This window comes from Triticum aestivum, chromosome 3D (assembly GCF_018294505.1).
Source record: "Triticum aestivum cultivar Chinese Spring chromosome 3D, IWGSC CS RefSeq v2.1, whole genome shotgun sequence".
Taxonomy (NCBI): domain Eukaryota; kingdom Viridiplantae; phylum Streptophyta; class Magnoliopsida; order Poales; family Poaceae; genus Triticum; species Triticum aestivum.
The window spans coordinates 137,645,238-137,652,856 of NC_057802.1; positions in this window are offsets into that span (position 1 = coordinate 137,645,238).

Sequence of the window (7,619 nt, forward strand, 5' to 3'; positions counted from 1 at the left end):
CCCGGGAGTCTTCTGGCCCAACTCTTTTACTCCATGGCCTTCTTCTGGTCCAAAAATAAGTTCCGTGAAGTTTCAGGTCAATTGGACCCCGTTTGGTTTTCCTTTTCTGGATACTCAAAAACAAGGAAAAAACAGAAACTGGCACTGGGCTCTAGGTTAATAGGTTAGTCCCAAAAATCATATAAAATAGCATATAAATGCATATAAAACATCCACGATGGATAATATAATAGCATGGAACAATCAAAAATTATAGATAGGTTGGAGACGTATCAAGCATCCCCAAGCTTAATTCTTGCTCGTCCTCGAGTAGGTAAATGATAAAAAACAGAATTTTTGATGTGGAATGCTTTCTAGCATATTCTTCAATGTAATTTTCTTTATTGTGGCATGAATGTTCAGATCCGAAAGATTCAAGATAAAAGTTTAATATTGACATAAAAATAATAATACTTCAAGCATACTAACCAAGCAATTATGTCTTCTCAAAATAACATGGACAAAGAAAGCTTATCCCTACAAAATCATATAGTTTGGCTATGCTTCATTTTCGTCACACAAAAATGCTCCCATCATGCACAACCCCGATGACAAGCCGAGCAATTGGTTCATACTTTTTAACGCGCTTCCGCCTTTTCAACCCTCACGCAATACATGAGCGCAAGCCATGGACATAGCACTATGGGTGGAATAGAGTATGATGATAGGGGTTATGTGAGAAGATAAAAAGAAGAAAGTCTCACATTGACGCGGCTAATCAACGGGCTATGGAGATGCCCATCAATTGATGTCAATGCGAGGAGTAGGGATTGCGATGCAACGGATGCACTAGAGCTATAAATATATGAAAGCTCATCAAAAGAAACTAAGTGGGTGTGCATCCAACTTGCTTGCTCACGAAGACCTAGGGCATTTTGAGGAAGCCCATCATTGGAATATACAAGCCAAGTTCTATAATGAAAAATTCCCACTAGTATATGAAAGTGACAAAATAAGAGACTCTCTATCATGAAGATCATGTTGCTACTTTGAAGTACAAGTGTGGAGAAAGGATAGTAACATTGTCCCTTCTCTCTTTTTTTCTCTTTTTTTATTTTTTTATTTGGGCCTTCTCTCTCTCTTTTTTTCTTTTGGCCTCTTTTTCTTTTCTTTTTTTTTCTTTTGTCCGGAGTCTCATCCCGACTTGTGGGGGAATCATAGTCTCCATCATCCTTTCCTCACATGGTACAATGATCTAATAATGATGATCATCACACTTTTATTTACTTACAACTCAAGAATTACAACTCGATACTTAGAACAAAATATGACTCTATGTGAATGCCTCCGGCGGTGTACCGGGATATGCAATGAATCAAGAGTGACATGTATGAAAAATTAGCATGGTGGCCTTGCCACAAATACGATGTCAACTACATGATCATGCAAGGCAATATGACAGTGATGATGCGTGTCATAATAAACGGAACGGTGGAAAGTTGCATGGCAATATATCTCGGAATGACTATAGAAATGCCATAATAGGTAGGTATGGTGGCTGTTTTGAGGAAGATATAAGGAGGTTTATGTGTGATAGATCGTATCGTATCACGGGGTTTGGATGCACCCGCGAAGTTTGCACCAACTCTCAAGGTGAGAAAGGGCAATGCACGGTACCAAAGAGGCTAGCAATGATGGAAGGGTGAGAGTGCGTAATATCCATGGACTCACATTAGTCATAAAGAACTCATATACTTATTGCAAAAGTTTATTTGCCCTCGAAGCAAAGTACTACTACGCATGCCCCTAGGGGGATAGATTGGTAGGAAAATACCATCGCTCGTCCCCGACCGCCACTCATAAGGAAAGCAATCAAAGAACACTCCATGCTTCAAATTTGTCACACAACGTTTACCATACGTGCATGCTACGGGACTTGCTAACCTCAACACAAGTATTTCTCAGTTTCATAATTACCCAACGAGCATGACTCTAATATCACCACCTTTGTATCTCAAAACAACTATCAAGTATCAAACTTCTCTTAGTATTTAATGCACTTTATATGAAAGTTTTTATTATACCCATCCTGGATGCCTATCATATCAGGACTAGTTTCATAACCAAAGCAAATTACCATGTTGTTTAGGACTCTCAAAATAATATAAGTGAAGCATGAGAGATCAATAATTTCTATAAAATAAAACCACCGTGCTCTAAAAGGATATAAGTGAAGCACTAGAGCAAATGACAAACTACTCCGAAAGATATAAGTGAAGATCAATGAGTAGTTGAATAATTATGTAACTATGTGAAGACTCTCTAACGTTTAATAATTTCAGATCTTGGTATTTTATTCAAACAGCAAGCAAAACAAAAGAAAATAAAATGACGCTCCAAGCAAAACACATATCATGTGGTGAATAAAAATATAGCTCCAAGTAAAGTTACCGATGAACGGAGACGAAAGAGGGGATGCCATCCGGGGCATCCCCAAGCTTAGGCTCTTGGTTGTCCTTGAATATTACCTTGGGGTGCCTTGGGAATCCCCAAGCTTAGGCTCTTGCCACTCCTTATTCCATAGTCCATCGAATCTTTACCCAAAACTTGAAAACTTCACAACACAAAACTTAACAGAAAACTCGTAAGCTTCGTTAGTATAAGAAAATAAATCACCACTTAGGTACTGTTGTGAACTCATTATAAATTCATATTGGTGTAATATCTACTGTATTCCAACTTCTCTATGGTTCATACCCTCCATTACTACTCATAGATTCATCCAAATAAGCAAACAACACATAGAAAACAGAATCTGTCAAAAACATAACAGTCTGTAGTAATCTGTATCAAACGTATACTTCTGGAACTCCAAAAATTCTGAAATAAATTGGTGGACCTGAGGAATTTGTCTATTAATCTGGAAAAGGAATCAACCTAAAATTACTCTCCAGTAAAAACTGGCAGCTAATCTCGTGAGCGCTAAAGTTTCTGTTTTTTACAGCAAGATCATAAAGACTTCACCCAAGTCTTCCCAAAGGTTCTACTTGGCACAAACACTAATTAAAACATAAAACCACATCTAACCAGAGGCTATATAGATTATTTATTACTAAACAGGAACAAAAAGCAAGGAACAAAAATAAAATTGGGTTGCCTCCCAACAAGCGCTAACGTTTAACGCCCCTAGCTAGGCATGATGATTTCAGTGATGCTCACAAAAAGATAAGAATTAAAACATAAAGAGAGCATCATGAATAATATTACTAGAACATTTAAGTCTAAGCCACTTCCTATGCATAGGGATTTTGTGAGCAAACAATTTATGGGAACAATAATCAACTAGCATAGGAAGGCAAAACAAGCATAACTTCAAAACTTTAAGCACATAGAGAGGAAACTTGATATTATTGCAATTCCTACAAGCATATATTCCTCCCTCATAATAATTTTCAGTAGCATCATGAATGAATTCAACCATATAACCAGTACCTAAAGCATTCTTTTCGTGATCTACAAGCATAGAAATTTTATTACTCTCCACATAAGCAAAATTCTTCTCATTCAGAATAGTGGGAGTATCATAAGAGACTCGAATACTATAAATTGTTTCCACATTAAAAGAGTAATGTTCAGAAAAAGGGAAATCATAATCATGACAAATTTTATAAATATAATCATCACTACTTTTTATAGCATAAGTATCGTCACAATAATTATCATAAGTAGCAACTTTGTTCTCATCATAATCGATTGAAACCTCTTCCGAAATAGTGGATTCATCACTAAATAAAGTCATGACCTCTCCAAATCCACTTTCATAATTGTCACAATAAGATTCAACACCCTCCAAAATAGTGGGATCATTACTTCCTAAAGTTGACACTCTTCCAAACCCACTTTCATCAATATAATCATCATAAGTAGGAGGCATGCTATCATCATAATAAATTTGCATATCAAAACTTGGGAGGCTAGAAATATCATCTTCATTAAACATAGCATCCCCAAGCTTGGGACAAACATTAATTGCAGCAAATATATTCTCAAACATGTCATTCTCATCAAACATAGCATCCCCAAGCTTGGGCCTTTTCATATCATAAGCATAATCACTCTCATCATTAATAGTATGGATAGCACCAATAGTATAGCAATTATCATCATCACAATGAGTAATAGGAGCAACATCATTTGGGAGGGATACCTTTCTACCTTTGCTTCTCTGTCTTTTCTTTTTCTTCTTCACATCATGTATGGGTTTAACCCTCTCTTTTGAACTCCTTATTAATGAGATTGGTTGAATAGAAAGCTCCTCCTCGTTACCTGATTCATCATAAGAAATAATATGAGGATATTGGGAAGTCTCTTCCCTTTCATTAGTATTCTCTTCATCTTCTATATGTTTTATTTTCTTTATGTAACTGGCAATATAAGGATTTTCAATGCAATTCACCGCACAATACATAAAAATTTCTTCTAGATCAAAATCAAGAACTTTATCAAGGACAAATTCTGGCATATCTTTAGTTATACATTTCATTTCTTCATAACCCAAAAGCAAACTAAGTTCATTATGATGTGCAAGGGAAATCAAGTCATCACAATTTTTGGACATGATACGATCATGAATTTTTTTGCATTGGGGGTTTAAATGATCACGTTCATTGCAAAGTTCGCAAGGATGGCAAAGAAATTTTAAATTTTTAGCACAAGCATCTAGCCTCTCTTGCAACCATTTAGTTTCGAAATACTTATGCCTCTTGCAAAATCTATCTTCCCTATTTGATGTGTACTTGCAAACTCTATGCACTCCACAAAAATTGACATGCTTATAAGGGACATTTTCATCATGACTAGTGCAATCATCATTAGTACTATGGATATTCAAAGAGTTCATACTAACAACATTGCAATCATGCTCATCATTAAAAGATTTAGTGACAAACATTCTAATGCATTCTTCCTCTAGCAATTGAGCACAATTATCGGAATCCTTATTTTCATGAAAGATATTAAAAAGATGAAGCATATGAGGCACCCTCAATTCCATTCTTTTTGTAGTTTTCTTTTATAAACTAAACAACTGATAGAACAAGAAACAAAAAGATTCGATTGCAAGATCTAAAGATATACCTTCAAGCACTCACCTACCCGGCAACGGCGCCAGAAACTACTTGATGTCTACTACACAACCTTCTTCTTGTACACGTTGTTGGGCCTCCAAGTGCAGAGGTTTGTAGGACAGCAGCAAATTTCCCTCAAGTGGATGACCTAAGGTTTATCAATCCGTGGGAGGCGTAGGATGAAGATGGTCTCTCTCAAACAACCCTGCAACCAAATAAAAAAGAGTCTCTTGTGTCCCCAACACACCCAATACAATGGTAAATTGTATAGGTGCACTAGTTCGGTGAAGAGATGGTGATACAAGTGCAGTATGGATGGTAGATATAGGTTTTTGTAATCTGAAAATATAAAAACAGCAAGGTAACTAATGATAAAAGTGAGCGTAAACGGTATTGCAATGCTAGCAAACAAGGCCTAAGGTTCATACTTTCACTAGTGCAAGTTCTCTCAAAAATAATAACATAATTGGATTATATAACTATCCCTCAACATGCAACAAAGAGTCACTCCAAAGTCACTAATAGAGGAGAACAAACGAAGAGATTATTGTAGGGTACAAAACCACCTCAAAGTTATCCTTTCTGATCGATCTATTCAAGAGTCCGTAGTAAAATAACATGAAGCTATTATTTCCGTTCGATCTATCATAGAGTTCGTACTAGAATAACACCTTAAGACACAAATCAACCAAAACCCTAATGTCACCTAGATACTCCAATGTCACCTCAAGTATCCGTGGGTATGATTATACGATATGCATCACACAATCTCAGATTCATCTATTCAACCAACACATAGAACTTCAAAGAGTGCCCCAAAGTTTCTACCGGAGAGTCAAGACGAAAACGTGTGCCAACCCCTATGCATAAGTTCACAATGTTATGGAACCCACAAGTTGATCACCAAAACATACATCAAGTAGATCACGTGAATATCCCATTGTCACCACAGATAAGCACATGCAAGACATACATCAAGTGTTCTCAAATCCTTAAAGACTCAATCCGATAAGATAACTTCAAAGGGAAAAATCAATCCATTACAAGAGAGTAGAGGGGGAGAAACATCATAAGATCCAACTATAATAGCAAAGCTCGCGATACATCAAGATCGTGCCGAATCAAGAACACGAGAGAGAGAGAGAGATCAAACACATAGCTACGGGTACATACCCTCAGCCCCAAGGGTGAACTACTCCCTCCTCGTCATGGAGAGCGCCGGGATGATGAAGATGGCCACCGGAGAGGGATTCACCCCTCCGGAGGGTGCCGGAACGGGTCTAGATTGGTTTTCGGTTGCTACAGAGGCTTGCGGCGGTGGAACTCCCGATCTAGGTTATGTTCTGGGGGTTTCTGTATATATAAGAGGTTTTGGCATCGAGAACAAGTTAGGGGGGTCTCCGGGCTGTCCACGAGGTAGGGAGGCGCGCCCGAGTGGGTGGGCGCGCCCCCCACCCTCGTGGGCAGCCCAGGAGTCTTCTGGCCCAACTCTTTTACTCCATGGCCTTCTTCTGGTCCAAAAGTAAGTTCCGTGAAGTTTCAGGTCAATTGGACTCCGTTTGGTTTTTCTTTTCTGCGATACTCAAAAACAAGGAAAAAAGAAAAACTGGCACTGGACTCTAGGTTAATAGGTTAGTCCCAAAAATCATATAAAATAGCATATAAATGCATATAAAACATCCACGATGGATAATATAATAGCATGGAACAATAAAAAATTATAGATACGTTGGAGACGTATCACATCCCCAAGCTTGAGCTTTTGTGTCTCCTTAATTCCTCTAATATCACGGTTTTCCTAAATCTCAAAAGCTTCATCCACACAAAACTCAACAAGAACTCGTGAGATAAGTTAGTATAAACCAATGCAAAAACCTTATCATTCTCTACTGTAGCAAATCACTAAAATTATTCTCAACATTGCATACTAAATGCCTTTGCATATTTAATACTCCTATCCGCAAATAGAATCATTAAACAAGCAAACATATGCAAACAATGCAATCATAACAGCAATCTGCCAAACCAGTACAGTCTATAAAGAATGCAAGAGTATCAATACTTCTTAAACTCCAAAGATTATGAAAATTTAACACACTGTAGAAAATTTATCAGAGTTTATTTTGCAAAAAGTGTCAACATTTTATCACATTCTGACTTTTCTAGGAAATTTTTGCAACATCGACTTTCTGTTTTAAAACAGCAACTCATATACTTGGAAGATAAGCATGACACAGGCTATACTTGACATTTTTATTGAAATAAAAGATGCAAAACATTATTCTAAATAACAGCAAGCAAATTCTAACAAAATAAAATGACGCTCCAAGCATAACACATATCATGTGACGAATGAATACATAGCTCCACACTGGTACGCGTTGGTCCTAAACAAACGGTTTTTAACCCCTTTCCGCGACTGCATTTGGAACTGTCACCAAGTGAGTGTGTGCGATAGGGTGTCCTTATCACACGACCCAGAAATCGTTGGGGATAGGCCCTCCTAGGACCCAG